Below are 16,400 nucleotides of genomic sequence, written 5' to 3' on the forward strand. Positions count from 1 at the left end.
TTCTTCTGACCCACCTGCTACACAATGGAGGTTTCCACAGCCCCTTCCCCTGGTTTGATCCCTTGCTACACTAACTCACACGAATCATAAAAGCAGTTTGTTTACGAGATTACCTTTGTGTCAGAAAAGGGGTCCCCTCGGGAAAAGCCAGACAGAAGCCACTGTGAATGAGCCAGCCGTCCTGCCTGTTGCATAGGGCGCCAATCACTAAAAAGACGTCCTTCTCAGAACAGAATGCGAGCTTATCCACCAGGTGGATAGGCGTGAAGAGACAGGAACTCCAGGTCTCCAAAGCGTCCCCCACAGCGTTCAGACGAGACGCTGTGATTGGCGGGAAAAATAGCGTGCTCTATCTGCGCATGCGTCCTCTGCGCAAACGCATTCTGCGCATGCGTACTCATATATATATATATATATATATATATATATATATATATATATATATATATATGGGTGTTGTGAAACTGAGGCGTTAGTCTTTGCTGTGGTCGGTAGTTTCTGCCTTCCTCTATCCACATGTCAGCAGTAGATACCAGCACTGGTCCAAAAGAAGCCAGTTGTTTCCACTGGCTAGAGATAGGCAAAAGCAGTCTCCAAGTTCCTGAAAAACAATATGGATAACTGCTGTGGTCGCCACCTACACATCAGGCATGTTGTTTGCTTAGCACAGGTGATGCGCGTGTACTGCTTAGCGGTGTGACCTATAAAACTGATGATGTAAGCAAGTGATGCTAAAGAGTTTATTTAAGGCTTCTTCCGTATAAAAATGCACAGAGCGAGGTATTGAGAAGGGGCAGGGAACTTCCAGGCCCTCTTAGGCACATCTAGGATATTTGATGCTTTGAGAAACCGGAAATTCTCAGAACCTCATGGTTTAGGTGCTTTACAGAAAACCCATTACACAGGCCCACAGAATATATCCTTGGCCAAGGTGACTGGACTCAAACTCCCATCTCATCCTCTCCCTGCAGGGGGAGGGTGGGGCTGAGAATTCCAGGTGCTCTGACCCCAAGTTGGCTCTTCTGACAATCAGTTCCATTCTTCAGGATTCACCTCCTTCGTGCGAATTGAGCTATATTAGGGAGCTTACTATGAACGAAAAAGAAGCTCCTATCCAGCCACTCTGGGTTTTTTGGACTCTTTGCTAGGAATGAGGGACAATGACTAAGTTGTTTTTTTTTAATATCACAATATCGAGACCCCACACACACACAAATGCCATACACACACTTGTATACACCACTGTACAGATGCTTCTCCAAAACCTGTGCTTCATTAAGGGCAGAGTGTGCAGGGGATGAGAATATAAATTCTAGAGTCAAGTTGCCCCCTTCAAATTCTGACCCTACCTCTTGAAGCAGCAGTGTGACCCTCATCACTCTCTCATTGACTTCTCTGTAGCCTGGGCTCCCTCTTCTAAGAAGGTGGGGGTGGCTAGAATGTGTCTCCCAGAGCAGCTGGGACACTTAAATGGGAACAGCCAGATACAGCACTTCTCACAGTGCCTTGTCCTTAGTTAACACATCAAAATAAGTCACCATTATCTGCCAGCGAGTATGGCCTTTCCTGCTATCTCACCATATTTCTTTTCCCATCACTTACCTGCTATCTTGCTCATTCTCCTTTTTTGTCTGTTTTCTCTTGCATAGGTGATACAAATGAACAATTATATCTATTACCTTCAATTATTCATGTTCTCCAGCAATGGGTCTCTTTTTGACAACTCCCTAATAAAAGCTTTCCCTAACCTCTAGCTACCATCACCATCCCCAGTATGTACACACGTACGCACACACACCACATGCACATACTACACCAACCCATACACACACCACATGCACACAACACACCACACGTACATACACATCACATCACAAGAAGACTTTCCAAGGAGTTAAATTGCTTGTTCAAACTTGTCTAGCCAATGAGTGACTGAATCTAAGTTGGAATCAAGGTTTTCCAACTCCCAGTGTTTGGTGGGAAATAAATTACATGACTGCATGCCTTAGAAAAAAACAACTGACAAAGCAGTTATTTTTCTTATATGGAAGCATGTGTAGACCAAGGGAGGAATAAAGAAGAGACTGGAAGTCCTCAATTAAGACTTCAGGGTCAAATGAATCAATCTAGCACATTAACAATAGAGAAATATGATCAAAGAGAGGTTCAACTGTAAGGCGGAATGAGAGCTTTGGCATAAAAGATAAAGACATAGGCTTTGAAACTTTTTTTTTTTTTTTGCCTTTTTCATTTTTATCGGTACCAAGGATCAAACTCACGACCGCCTGCTTGCAAGGCAGGTGCTTATGCCACTGAGCTAAATCCCCAGCCCCTAGGCTTTGAAACTTTTAAAGGATTTGTTGAAACAAAAGCAATCAGGCTGTCAGCTCTGATTTAAGCTAACCTGTACATGCATTCATGATTTTAAGTAATTTAACATCTCTTTGTCCAAAACATTACAATTTCTCTTCTCATTCTAAGCTTTGGATGTTGGAGTTGATAGCTGTTAAGTAAAAATTATAGCACATGATTCTTTGAGACTCATTTTTGCACTGGCTCCAACAGACAAGACTAAAAATCAACATGGGGTCATTCATGCTAAGATTTCACATCACCAACCTGAGACTAAGTTGTTATTCAGTCTTTCAGGAAATCAGGTGAAGATGGTAACTGCCAGTATCTCAACATGCCACTTTCAGTGGGCAAAGCAAAATCCCCTGGCTTTAACCTTTATCAGAAAAGGAACGGGTTGTTAACCCATCAATTATATATTTGTTGTTGTGTCTTGCTAGGCCCAGTTTGCAAGGAAAGTAACTTTGTTCCAAAGATTTTTGTTTGGGTCTTATACATCCACACACCTGTGAAGCGGTCTCCCGCTGGGCTCCAGCCCAGGGAAAGTAGCAGTGAACAATTTGCGTGCACTTCGTTCTCTGTTTTGCTTCCTTTCACGCTTCCCTGTCTGCTCAGCTCATCAGACTATCCCATTCTATAGAATGAAGTGTGGCCTGATTCTAGAATCACAAGCCAAACCCGTTAAGATGTTTTTGATTGGAAATTAGTGATGGAATAGAAAAAGGGTGAGAGATTTGAGTCCTTCCTCGTGCTGCAACCCAGAATCCTCTTCCTCCACTGCTCTCTCCACATTCTGTTCCGGCAGCCACTGACTTTCCGATTCTGCCAGACCCCAGCGCTCTCTGTTTCCCAACTCCAGTCACTTGCATTTGTCATCAATGCCACCCTTTAAAAAATTATTATTATGGGGCTGCGGATTTAGCTCAGCGGCATAAGCACCTGCTTTGCAAGCAGGCAGTTGTGAGTTCAATCCCCGGTACTGATAAAAAGAGAAAAAAAATTATTATTATTATTATTTTGGTCTTTTTCCTTTTTATTGGTACCGGGGATCGAACTCACGACTGCCTGCTTGCAAGGCAGGCGCTTATGCCGCTGAGCTAAATCTCCAGCCCCTAAAAAATTGTTTTTGAATCAAGGTATAATTCGTGACAAATACACAGCTTTTCAGGATACAGATAAGTATTTCACACTCACACATGTGTACACACGGATACAGACACACATCCATGTAACCATAGTTCACATCAATGTATAAAAATTTTAAAAATGAAAAAACAGGTGTAGTGGTACATGCATGTAATCCCAGCACTTGGCAGGCTGAGGCAGGAGGACTGCCTTGAGTGCAAGACCAACGTGGGCAACAGAGTGAACTACATATAAAGATCCTGTCTCAAAGAAACATAACTGGAAAAATATATACAAATTATAAAATATGTAGTAGTGGTATTAGCATAAGATAGAGTACATGCTCACAAATCCATACTGATAAATTACTGACTAAATTAACCAATGTTAGAGAAAGGAATAATTATAACAGAAGAATTATAAGTAATAAGTAGAGAAGGAAAGGCACAAGTAGAAAGTCACCACTAGAATCCCAGAACACGAATTGTTCGCTGGTGAAATATGAGGAGGCAAAACTAGTAAAATTAGTAGGCAAAAGTTGGAGGAATTTAAAATTTTTCATCAGGTTGTAACTTAAAAAATAATACAAAACAATATTATTTACACAGAGAAAAACAATTATAGTGAGGAAACCCAGCCAATACCACTATCAAGGTTAAACTATCAGTGACAGGCATGGTGACATCACGTAGCCCTTGATACAACCTACAGGCACAGGACACATCACCTCTTTAGTATTTTTACGAATATGCATGACCTCAGTCTAATTACGATAAAACAGTAAGAAAAATCAAATTAAAGGCCATTTTACAGAATAACCAGTATTGTTCAGAAGGGTCAAAGTCAGGAAGCAAGGACAAAGTGAGGAAATGTAACAGATTGGCACAGATGATAAAGAAATAACTATTGCGAAGTGGCATTGTGAATGGTAATCTTCCACATTCTTGGAACAGAAAAAGGATATTGTGGAAAATCTGATGAGACCACAATAAAATATGTGCTTTCATTAGTAATGTGTTCATCAGCTTTCTGAGTATATTTGGTGACAATACATCTGAGAAAATTGATTTTAGGGAGAAAATGTTTATCTTGGCTCATGGTTTTGAAGGATTCAACCTATGGACCCTGGGCTCCTTTTACACAGACTGTGTTACTCAATGAAAAGACAAACAACTCAATTTAAAAGCTGGCAACAGCACTAAGCAAATATAGCACAAAGACAGGCGACTAGCCAATAAACACACGAAAAAGTGTTCAGCAACGTTATGCATCAGGGAAATGCAAATAAAAACAGGAGATGCCCTCACACTAAATAGAATGGATGAAATAAAAAAGACTAGCAATGATAACTGTTGGGTGAATATATGGAGCAACTGAAAATCTCAAAGATTTCTCATGGGAATGCAAAATGGTATAACATTTAAAGAAGATAAAGCCTCCTCATACAGTGAGTTTTAAAAGGACCTTTTTAAATAAAAACAAAGCATAAAGAAATTTAAATGGTTTGAATTTGCCCAGCAGCTTTGTGGGATTATTCTTCAGGGGTATTTAATCTTGAAGGTGTGACAGAACCCTGCCTGACAATGCACTGGGGACATTGTTGGGAGCCCTCTGTGTGTTTGAGTCAAAGCCTTGGACTTTCCTGTGGTCCTGTCCAGAGAAGTAAGGCTGGACCATAAGACAGATGCTGTGACGTTTAGGATTTAACGCCAAGATTTGGGGCTTCAGTGGAATGGCTCAAGTGAAGGAAAGTCTTCAGAAATTTATAGGCTTTCCTGAGTCATCAAGTTTATGTAAGTGAATAAACCAGTGGATTGAAATTAGAAGGTTGGCAGAACATTTTTTAAAAAAGGATTGGTGGGCCTTAGGAGAGGATTTTTACATCTTGTATCACTTTACTTGTTTATAGTTATTTGTTTGCTATAGGGTCCCACTGTGTAGTTCAGGCTGGCATTGAACCCACTATATAGCCCAGACTGGCTTTGAATTCATGGTGATCCTCCTGCCGCAGCCATCTGAATGTTGGGATTACAGGTGTACACCACCACGTCTGCCTTTTGTCACTCTAAAATTGAGAAATCACAGATAAATTTACCTTTTCCCTCCCTGTCCTCTCTTTCCTTCCTTCCTTCTTTCCCTTCCTTCATTTTCCAGGGGAGCATAATTTTGATTACTTTGGAACTGGTATCTGAGCAGATACCAGTTGTTGAGGTGATTATATTCATCAGATGATAATCTTGATTTTAAAAAGTACCCTGGTAGAAAAACAATATTCCCCCTCTTTGACATTAGAAAGAACCAACACTCCCACCAAGGTCAGCTTCCTGAGATAATACTGTCAAACTTACATTAGTAAATACCTCAAGGACCTTGACTGTTAGTGTTGTTATTCGTCCTTTGAAGGTGAGAGTTTTTTCAGTGTTATTTTCTGGGTTACTGGAAGTGTGCTCGTGGTAAGTTATCCTTGTGACTGCCACAGGGGAAAGGTAGAAGGAAGAGCCCAGGGGACGGAAGGAAACTAACACTGCTGAACAGTGACCTGAACAAGATGTTTCACATGATTCTCACAATTCTATGCCTTGGATGGTGGGAACCCCACTTTCTAGTAGAGAGCTGGGGTACAGCCATGGACACAGTCTTCAGGCCATACTCTGTCCAGAAGCCCCGGCATTTGCATCTGGAGTGCATTATTATCCCCTGACTGCCTCAACCAGTGACCACAAGTGGGGTGGCTTCCAACAGCTTGGATTTATCTTCTTACTTCTGAAGAATGAAAGTCTGAAATAAATCTTCTGAGGCTCAAATGAAGGTGGTACCAGGCCTGATCCTTCTGTAGGATTTGGGGAGAATCCATAATCTTCCTTTTCCAGCTTTGGGAGGCCTTCCTCCTCCACCCTTGGGTGGTGGTTCCCACCACATCACCTTCCACCCTTGTCTCCATCATCATATCACCTTCTTCCTCTTCCAAATCTTCTCTTCTCATACGGAAACTTTGATTACACTGGGCCTGCCCAGCAATCAAGAATAATGTCCAGTCTCAAGCTCTTTATCTACAGAATCACTTTTACCATATACAGTACAATTCACAGGTTTTGGGGCTAATGATGTGGGATGTTAGGTGGAGGTCACTGCTCAGCCTGCCATGTAGATCAAACAGTGTCATGCTGTGGGTATACAATGCTCAAAGTGGAAACAGCTCTTCTTTCTGGGGTATCCATTGTTTTGGGGGGGTGTCCATTTTTATTAAATATTTTTGGTACCCAAGTTTTGTTTAGGGGCTGCCAGTGTAGCCCAGCAATGGAGCACTTAATCTAGCATGTGTGGTGTTCTGGGTTTGATTCCCAGTACTGCAAAGAAAGAAAGAAAGAAATGAAAGTTCCTTTTTTTTTTTTTTATGGTACCGGGAATTGAGCTCAAGGCTCGGTGCTTGTCAGGTAAGCACTGTGCTGCTGAGCTGCATTCCAGGCCCAAAAGTTGTATTTTAATATTGAAATGATATATAGCAGAACAAATGAAAAACTGTGGCTGTTTCTTCATGATTAATGTGAATCTTTATCAGATATAATGTCAAGCATTTGCAAAAGCAGCAAGAAGAGCACAACAAAATGCCATAAAACCATTCCTCAACTCATAGTAATTATTTAATTGTATCAAATATTTAGTCAGTGTTCAGATTCCCCATTTGTCGTTTTTGCCTTCAAATTTACAGTGATCATCTTGCCTCAGCCTCCCAAGTGCTGGGATTATAGGTGTGTGCCACCACCCATCTAGCACCTATTTACTTTATAATTTGTTATATAGTTAAGTTGATAAAATCAAGATCTAATAATGTTCACGTGTTGCAGTTTGTTGCTATGACTCTTAAATCTTATTTTATTTATAGGTTTCTCAGTAGAGAGGAAGGAAAGAGTTCCCAGAGAGCCCAACCCCACAAACATGCATAACTTCCGCTTATCATTCGAAGAGTGGCACATTTGTTTCAAGCCATGAACCAGCACTAACACATGATTATTATCCAAACAATGTGGCTGACATTTGCAAAGAACTGCAAATATGGCTGGACGTGGTGGCAGGTCGCTGTGATCCTAGCATTCAGGAGACTGAGGCAGGAGGAGTGCCATGAGTTCAAGGGCAGCCTGAACTACATGATGAGACCCTGTATAAAAAAGCCAAACCGGGGCTGGGGATTTAGCTCAGCGGCATAAGCGCCTGCCTTGTAAGCAGGCAGTCGTAAGTTCGATCCCTAGTACCGATAAAAACGAAAAAGACAAAAAAAAAAAAAAAAAGAAAAAGAAAAGAAAAAAAAAAAAAAGCCAAACCAAAATAAAAGTATTGCAAATAAACACTGGATGGTTTAAAAAATAAAGCAGCTACATTTATTGAGGTAAATGGGGGAAGTATGTTCAGATTGAACAGTTTGTATCAGCAGCAAAAAAAATGCACAGGGAAAAGAAGTTGTGCTGAGGTGGCAAGGGAATGGGAGAAAACCAAACCAAACCATATATATATATATATCAGATTTTTGTATTTAAAAAGGTGGGTGTCATGTCTGCCTAGGATATCTCTCATTGGATCTCTTAGGATGTGACTGGCAAAATGATTGACAGGGTGCTGAGTCATCTCAAGGGTATCTGGTGTACAGGACTTTCCCATAATTAGCCATTACCATTACATTGCATGACATATGTCTCTATGTATGAACTGTTAATGAATTTCAAGTGGGGGAAAAAGGTTACTGTAGGTCAAGCCACTGAATCTAACACACATGTGCTCCGGCCTAAAATTTTAGGGAGTTCTTGGGACTGTTATTTTTATTTCTGTTTCTTAGATAATGGGACAAGGATTGGCCCTGGAATGTTGCCTGAGTTCAGGTGAATGGAGGGGACATGGTCCCATAGCCCACTGTACTATCTATATGATTTCCTCTTGAGAGAACTGGTCCGCCCAAATCTTTCAGGGGTGCCGAGGAAGGAATGTCCATCCTCCATGACTACTTCCTGCTGCGTAGCAGTGTTAGCCCTCCGGATGCAGAGGCCAAGGAACTCTTGCTGTGCCTGATCTACGAGGCTAAGGGAGCCATGCTTCTCTTCTGAGGATTTCTTAATGTGCTGGTGGGTTTTGATCCTAAGCTTGGACCATCATCAATAGTTTAATGGCTATTACATAAGAAGAAATAAATTTGACTGAAATAAGAATGTGATGTAGAAATAGTAAGGTTACAAGAAGTATTAGTAAAGGGCAGCATCCAAGAGACACAATTCCAGATATTTGGCCAGTTTCTGGTGACTCAGAAGGGTGGCTAAGCTAACTTTTGTGCTATATCTCTCACTATTTCCGCTGCATTCTTCTTTTGGAAAGAAACATAATACCCCCTTTTCAGCAGTTAGGAGATCTAGCCCCTCACAGTTTTGTGTAGCCACTGCTGCGAGTGAATCTATTTGATCTTGGAGAATGGTTGTACTCAGGGCAAGCTCATCTAGGCTGGCTGTCAGGTTCGTAGGTGGCCATGATATGAGAGAGCTGTGATTAGATTTAAGGGTTTCTGTAAGTAGTCACTGCTTACTCTCTCTTAGAGGCAGTTTTTTGAACAGCCAAGTGGATCCCAAAAGAAACAAAAACAAGCCAACAGAGGTCATTTCATAATTTGGGGTAAAGCCTAAAGAATTAATTGTAGCAAGTAAGAGACCAGAAAAACCAGTAAGTAACACAGTACTTGCAGGGAGGGATCCTATTTCCAGAAGGTGGCTAATTTTTCTTTTACTTAGTGGGAACAAAATGGTTTACTTACCTGGCTCAGTAAATTGGTTGGTATGTTTTTTTCTGAAAAGAAACTTGAGGGTGTCTAATAGCTCCCAGGTGTACAAGGTTTGTGATCTCTCAACTTTGTTTTCTGGTGTTTCAGGTGACTTGCATTTCATGCTGGAGAGATGAATCCAACCACTGATTCCCTGTACTTCAGTGGCAGAGGGCATGGTTAGGAAGGTTATGTAAGAATATTTCCATTTGGGGGCAAGTTGGTTCTGGGGCTTACCCTCCTTCCAGATCTTGATTAGGACTTGGTAACCAGGGTGGACCTTGATCTGACAATTGCTGTTAGTTCCTGGGAACAAAAGAATCTTATTTCCATATTTTTGGAGGGCCTGTTGGGAAGTTGCCAGATGGATAATGTCTTGGTTTACTTTACTGTCATTGCTGGGACAAAATATCTGACACCCAAAATGAAGGAAGGAAAGATTTATTTAGCTCACAGTTTGTGGAGGTTTCAGTCCATAATCAGTTGCTCCAAGGCAGGGTGATGTGGCATAGGGCAATGCTTCAAGGCAGCAGAAGACAGCAAAAACAGAAAAAGCAAAAGGGGAGAGAACAAGCTCTTCTCCTTTATATTGCAAGCTGGCTACCAGCCCTCCAGGACAAGTGTAGCAATCACAAAATCTCAGGGCCTCTCTATTACATGGGCTCAGGATGTTTACAAAGTGAGGACCCTGGCCCCTTGCTGAGTTGCTTAAACTTTTAAAACTTCTCAAGTTGACACAATTTATCAGAGGAAGCTATAAGTAGATCAGATATCAGAAAGGGCATCCTATAAAGCATCTCAAGTGACTGAGATTAGGTTTGAATTTGAGGGCAGCCAGAAGTCTTACTAAGGCAGTTGGGAGGAAGTCCAATCACTTACTATGGCTCTATTAACCCAGTTTGGCTAAGATCTGTCTGAGGGATTGATTTGACTCTCAGCCTTTCCTGAAGACTGGGACCTCCAGGCAGCATGGAGATGATATTTAATTCCCAAGAGCATGAGTGACTCCCTGTATGATTTAGGCTGTAAAGAAGAGCCCATTACCATTCTGAGTAGACCGAGGCGGCCCAAATTAAGAGATTACTTCTTTAGTTAGGACTTTCTGGTTGGAGGGTCCTTGCTATATTGGTTCACGCATTGTGGTGGATGAGTCTATGGTTTATGGAAAACATAGACTGGGAATTTTACAGATGTGGGTTATAATGTTATGGACTCCAGGCCCTATAAACAGTGCATGCCATAGTGATGGTGGTGTCTTGTCATAGATGGAAGGAATTACATAGGACCTAATGATTTTCTATGGCATGTGTTATGGCAAGAAGAGTGGGTCCTCATATATACCATTGGCCCTTTGGATGCCTCCCTCATCACGAACCATTTGGAAACCTTCTGCAGAGAACTCTGGCTCTAAGTCAAAATCTTGGGATGGGATCATGGGGCGAGCCTTTGATGGGCTGGGATTAATTTGGAGGGCAGTCCGTTTGGCAGCTGAGTCCGCCCTGAAGTTACACTGGGAGTCAGGGTCCAAGAGGGCTTGATGTCCCAGCAGTGGGTAACTGCTACCTCCCTGAGGAGTTATACTGCTTCGAGGAGGTTGAGAATCTCTGCTTCATATTTTATTGGAGATTGGCAGCTACTCAAAATTCTGCCCCCTCCCTTTTTTCTAGATGGCTAGATGCACATGTAAGACCAGAAAGGCATATGTGGAGTCATTACACATATTGTCTGTCTTTGCCCTGGGCTGAAGTCCCGGGAGGGAGTCCTCTTGCTTGAATGACTTGTTTTGGGCTGACTATGACATAACCTGTTGTCCTAATGCCATCCTGCTGGGCCAACAACAAAAGACAGGAAACTTTCCATTCCCAGTAAAGACCAAAACTCCATGACCAGGTCATCCCTCAGGAGAGACCCAACTGTGGCAGAAGCCCCAAGTAGCAGTCAACCTTCTGTCCCATGCCCACAAGAAGCAACCAAGGACACAGAAAAGGGGAAAGAAAGGACATACACAGTTTCCCAGTGCTCTGGCTGGCTCCTGGCTAAACTTGCCAAGAACGATATAGGGTATGATATGCTCCTGAGAGAGGTTCCAGATTCTTTTACATAAGGAGCAAAGAAAGCCTTGGACACAATGCTATGGAAAAAGCAGCCAAGTTTAGTGAAGTTTTTTTTTTTTTTTTTTTTTTTTTTTTGTCTTTTTTCATTTTTATCGGTACCGGGGATCGAACTCACGACCGCCTGCTTGCAAGGCAGGTGCTTATGCCGCTGAGCTAAACCTCCAGCCCCTTAGTGAAGTTTAACAGGGGAAGCTACACTGAGGACAGGTGGGCAGCAGAAACAAAAAGGTGTCAAAAGCATGGAGAGAAGGGGTGCCAGAGCTGTGGGAAAAAGAAATGAAGAAAAATTATATTTCTGGATTTAAAAAACAAGAATCTCATCTAGAACTTTAGAAATTTTCTGTTTTTGTTATTTTTTTTTCTCTTAGAAACAAGGAGGGAGGATTGACCCTAGTGATACAGAAGAAATGCTAGATATCATATATACCAAGTTCGTGTCCCCAGAAGTTGAAGAATGGATTCTAAGGAATAACGGAGGTTACCAGGAGGGAAAATTTATTGGAGAAAAGGGAATAGGACTAGCTCCCCACAACTACAAATATGTCTTAATGTCTTTATTCTTGTGTGGATTGCACTGGAAGTGGTGGATTAGAATTACTTACTGGAATTTCAATAACTTTCCCCTGGGATTAAGCATATAAACTTCCTGGGCTGCTGTGAGGTTTAGGAAGGCCTTATTATAATCTGTAGTCTTAATCTTAGTCTTAGTGGTCTTAGTCTTAGTGGGTGGGATAGGATGACTCACTCATAATGAAATAATAGGAAATCTCAAACGAGTGATACCAATAATTTGAAGCTTCTGTTTCTCTCTGAGGGAAGCATGTAAATCTAGCTATTGTGACTTTAATCTTCTTGAGATGCACCTTCAGCCACGGTATTGATGCATTTTCATCTTCTCCATTGACTCCCTTGAGAGCCTAGCCCTGAATGTCTACTATATTTTTACCTGATTTAGCTGTTTATAATACTGGGGTTGTCCAAGTTCAGATGAACGGAGGGGGAGTGGCCCCACGGGACCATTTGTGTTGTCTACACTGGAGTCATGCCTTTCACTTATAAAATGGGCCATTATTTTTCTGTCTTAAGTTTTCCCTGGCGAGCCAAGACCAAGACAGAACTTTCTGTAGATTCACATATCCCAAGATTTGCACCCACAAAAAGAGATAAACATCCCCAAATTACAGTTGAATGGGCCAAAAACAAGCCAGGTTCTCGTGTATGACAAGGAAAGAATTGCTAAGTGTACACCTTGTTGTATGTAGTAAGCAGCTACAGGAATGGTAGCAGCTAGAACAGCCAAGGGCAGTGTGTGTGTGTGTGTGTGTGTGTGTGTGTGTGTGTTTGTGTGACTCAGTAACTCAGGCTTCTAGTATTTATAGGGTCAGACACTTCTGAGCCAGGATACCTTCTGCTGTCTGTCTCACTGAAGGATCTCCTAAGTTTAAACCTGGATAGTCATTAGGGTGATGCTGTAGTCATGGGTGGTGAGAAGAATAATTTTAGAATCAGGGCACAGAATTTACAATATTATTTTGTGATGGTCACCCAGAGTTAAACACAAAAAGTGCAGGAAATCTGACTACAACATTAAAGACTCAGTGGATTCAGCTAAGGGCCTGGATTCCAGAGTGATGCCCTACATGAGTCCAGATAAAGACCAAGAGCCCATGACAATGCCTGCCACGAGTCTAACTGGAGGTCCAGAGCCCACAACAAGGACTCATGCCAGTCTGTTTTACGAATCTGCTAGGAAGGCCCAAAGGTTAGTGGTAGAAGCCAGAAATCTATACCAACAGGATGAAGGAGCTGTGCTAGTAGGTTGGGGGTTCTATGCTGGAGCCAAGAAGTCATGCTTTATGACCAGGGCTGTCCTGAAAAGTACCACAGCTATCCTCAGCAACATGGAGGTCCCAAGCTCCTCCAACAACAAGAATAGTTGAGGACATGCCAGAAAGCTACCATGACAGGCTTCTCCTGGAGATTAAATAGCACACATCTTCCCCTCCGAAGCCAGGAAGCAGTGCTCTATCTGAGGACCAGAGCTCCCCCCAAGTGAACCATAGCCATTCTCACCAACAAGGTCCCAAGCTCCTCTGATGATTATGTTACAGCTTAACTCTAACCAATGTGCCTCCGTCTTGTTCTGTATGCGCTGTCTCGATAGGGTTAAGTTTCTAATCCTTGTAAAAGCGTAAGTTTCAGCTTCTTGTAACTCCCTACCCCCTTTCCACATGTTATTGCTAGCGAGTTGTTCTGAGATAATTAACTCCCCTACTCTCTTTTTGCATGTTATTACAGGTGTGCTATTCCAAGATAATGTTTAACTGCAGGGTGGGAGTAGTGGAATGCACCACGAGCTCCAGATGTTATCAGAACTAAGTCAACTAAGTTGACAGCTTTACAGCTTTGTGATTTTTTTTAGCTTTAAATATCCCTTCCTTAGTCTGTTAGGCACGCAGTCTCTGGGTCGATCCAAAGGTGGCTGCGTTGCCAGGCCTGGAATAAAGCCTTTGCTCCAAATTTCTTAATTTCTTGCTTCCTTGGATTTCATTCTGGGGTCTGAGCTATCTCATGGTAATGATGGAACTCACATTGGGGAAGCTAGTCATGTCAAGCACCTCCAGGAGAACCAATGGCTTGAAACAGCAACACTTAGGAGAACACACAATGTCTCACTCTTCTCCACATCTGTACTTATGCTGGCAACTTTCCTCAGGTGGGCCATCTATACTCAGCACCATGCTGATATAATCCAGCTGGTGTTAAGTTGACCACCAGTTTTTTTATCCATAACAGGTGGTGTGGCATTTACAGTTTGTGGAGACAAGTGGCTCCCACAACTTCTTAGGGTTATGGAAGCATGGATAATTATTAGGGTGCTGTGGCATTTACAGTTGAACAAGGGAGGGGAGTGACTCAACTTCTTTGCTTCTAATTGTACTACTCAGACTGTTGTGCACCTGTCTTTTGAGGACCTGCACTCTAACATTCTACTTACTGATTTCCTTCCTTTATGCCTCTTACTGATGCATCCTGAAAATTCCTCTTCTGTGGTGGGGTTATCCCATGGACCAAGCTTATAGCTTCACAGATGTTGAAGAATGAAGTTGCAAACCAGAGGAAGAGGTTAGGAGAGTTTTGGATTTCCAGGGGTCCTGACTGGGTGGCCACATGGCCCCTCTCTCCAGGGCTAATTATAGATAAGCAGAGCAGAGGAATTAACAGTGTAGTGGCCACAGGTGGCTCTGTGGATTTAAAGTGACCGATTAAACTCAGGATCTCTAACTCAGTGCCTCAGCCTGCAGGGTTTAAAGGGAATTGGAATTTTAGAGGGGGAAAAAAAAAAAAAAAAAAAAAAAAAAAACCCTGGAAGTTCTGCATCCAAACTCAAGAGTTTAGTAGGGATTGATGTACTTCCCTTTAGCAGGAAAGGGGCTGCATTTCATGTTGCCTGGGCCAGTTCATCTGGGGTCTAAAATCCTAGTTCGCTCCTTATTTTTATCAATGTTACTGATCACTCAGCTCTATCTCAGGTCCTTCCCCTGCCAGTGCTAACCACCTGGTTTCTAAGCTAACTAAATAAACTATTTTCTACAATGAAACTCCGTGACCTGCAACCAGTCCTGTGGGTGAGGTGAGCACAGGTTTTCCATCTATGCTTTGCGGACCTTTTTAGATCCTGTCCAGGGACAAGAAGGAGGTAAGAGAATTCTATGGATGAAAAACAAAAGGCCTAAATTACTTAAATAATTTTCTCTCAGTTGGAGGCTAACCGACTGGGTGTGAAGTGGTGTGTTAGTGTCACTTGATCTTCATTAACAACCCAATGCAGTACTCACCCGGCAGAATTGGATAGAGAAGACAAGTAGCCTTTCCACAATTGCTTTCCTAGGTATCCCCAAGGGGAGGGAAGGATGGACCAATCCAGGACTCCTGACTCTAAAACTTTTGGTATTTGCTATTGGTTAGAGACATTACAATTGAAAGTCAATGTATTTTGGTATTTGCTATTGGTTAGAGACATTACAATTGAAAGTCAATGTATTTTGGTATTTGCTATTGGTTAGAGACATTACAATTGAAAGTCAATGTATGTAAGCATTGTCGTTCAAGCAAGTAAAGTGGGCAGGGACTGAGACAACACCCAAAGCATTGTAGGAAGATGTAGGTCCCTGGGGGCAGCCTTCCTTCCTGGAATGCTGCCTTGTTTTCTGTGGTGTGACCCTGCCAGCTTTCCCTCCGGACTGCTCTGCAAGGTATGGTGTGTGAGACCAGTGCTGCCTGTGGTAAAAAGAACTTACCAATAGTCAGGAATACAGGAGAGTCAGAGTATATGGATAGACTAGCAACACAGTCGTGCCACCAAATGAAAGGCGGCGATTCTGGTGCTTGATTTTAACAAGGGGGCTTGGAGACATCATCCCAGAAACACTTTCATCAGGTCCTGATGGATCGCCTGCCCATCTCTGTTGTAAGGACAGCCAGGTGTTCTTTGAAGGCTAACATCACAGTTTTGTTTGACAGGGCCTAGGGCCCTTGGTGTTGCTAGAAACAGTCCTTCCCGGTAAAAATAACTGACAAAAGTGTTAAGATTGTTAGTAGCCCAGAGAGTTTGTACTTGCAAGGGCCTTTTGACTTATCTCGGGGCAGGAAAAGAAATGGTATTCCTCAAGGTACGAGGAGCAGGTCGTCCTTGAGGTGTGTGTAACTTTTGTCCGTAGCCCACACTGTGGAAAGTTCATGTTCTACAGTACTAGACTCACCACTCAGCTGTAGTGTGGCCTTTAAAGAAACAATGGTAAATAGCCCTGATTCTCCACACTGGCGTTTGTTGAGCAGCAGAGGCTGGCTTTCTGGGGCAGCGATCTGCCCTAACCATCCTCACTCCTTGCAAGGCGAACAACTTCGTGATACTGAAAGTTGGTAATACAGTTTGGAGCTTGCGCCTGACTTTCTACATGACGCTGCCGCCTTCCCAAGGAGCCAATCTCTTCGGTCTCTAATGGCCTGTTTCT

The sequence above is a fragment of the Cavia porcellus genome, unplaced genomic scaffold, assembly GCF_034190915.1.
Source record: "Cavia porcellus strain 051 isolate PalLab524CR breed Dunkin Hartley unplaced genomic scaffold, mCavPor4.1 scaffold_7, whole genome shotgun sequence".
Classification (NCBI taxonomy): domain Eukaryota; kingdom Metazoa; phylum Chordata; class Mammalia; order Rodentia; family Caviidae; genus Cavia; species Cavia porcellus.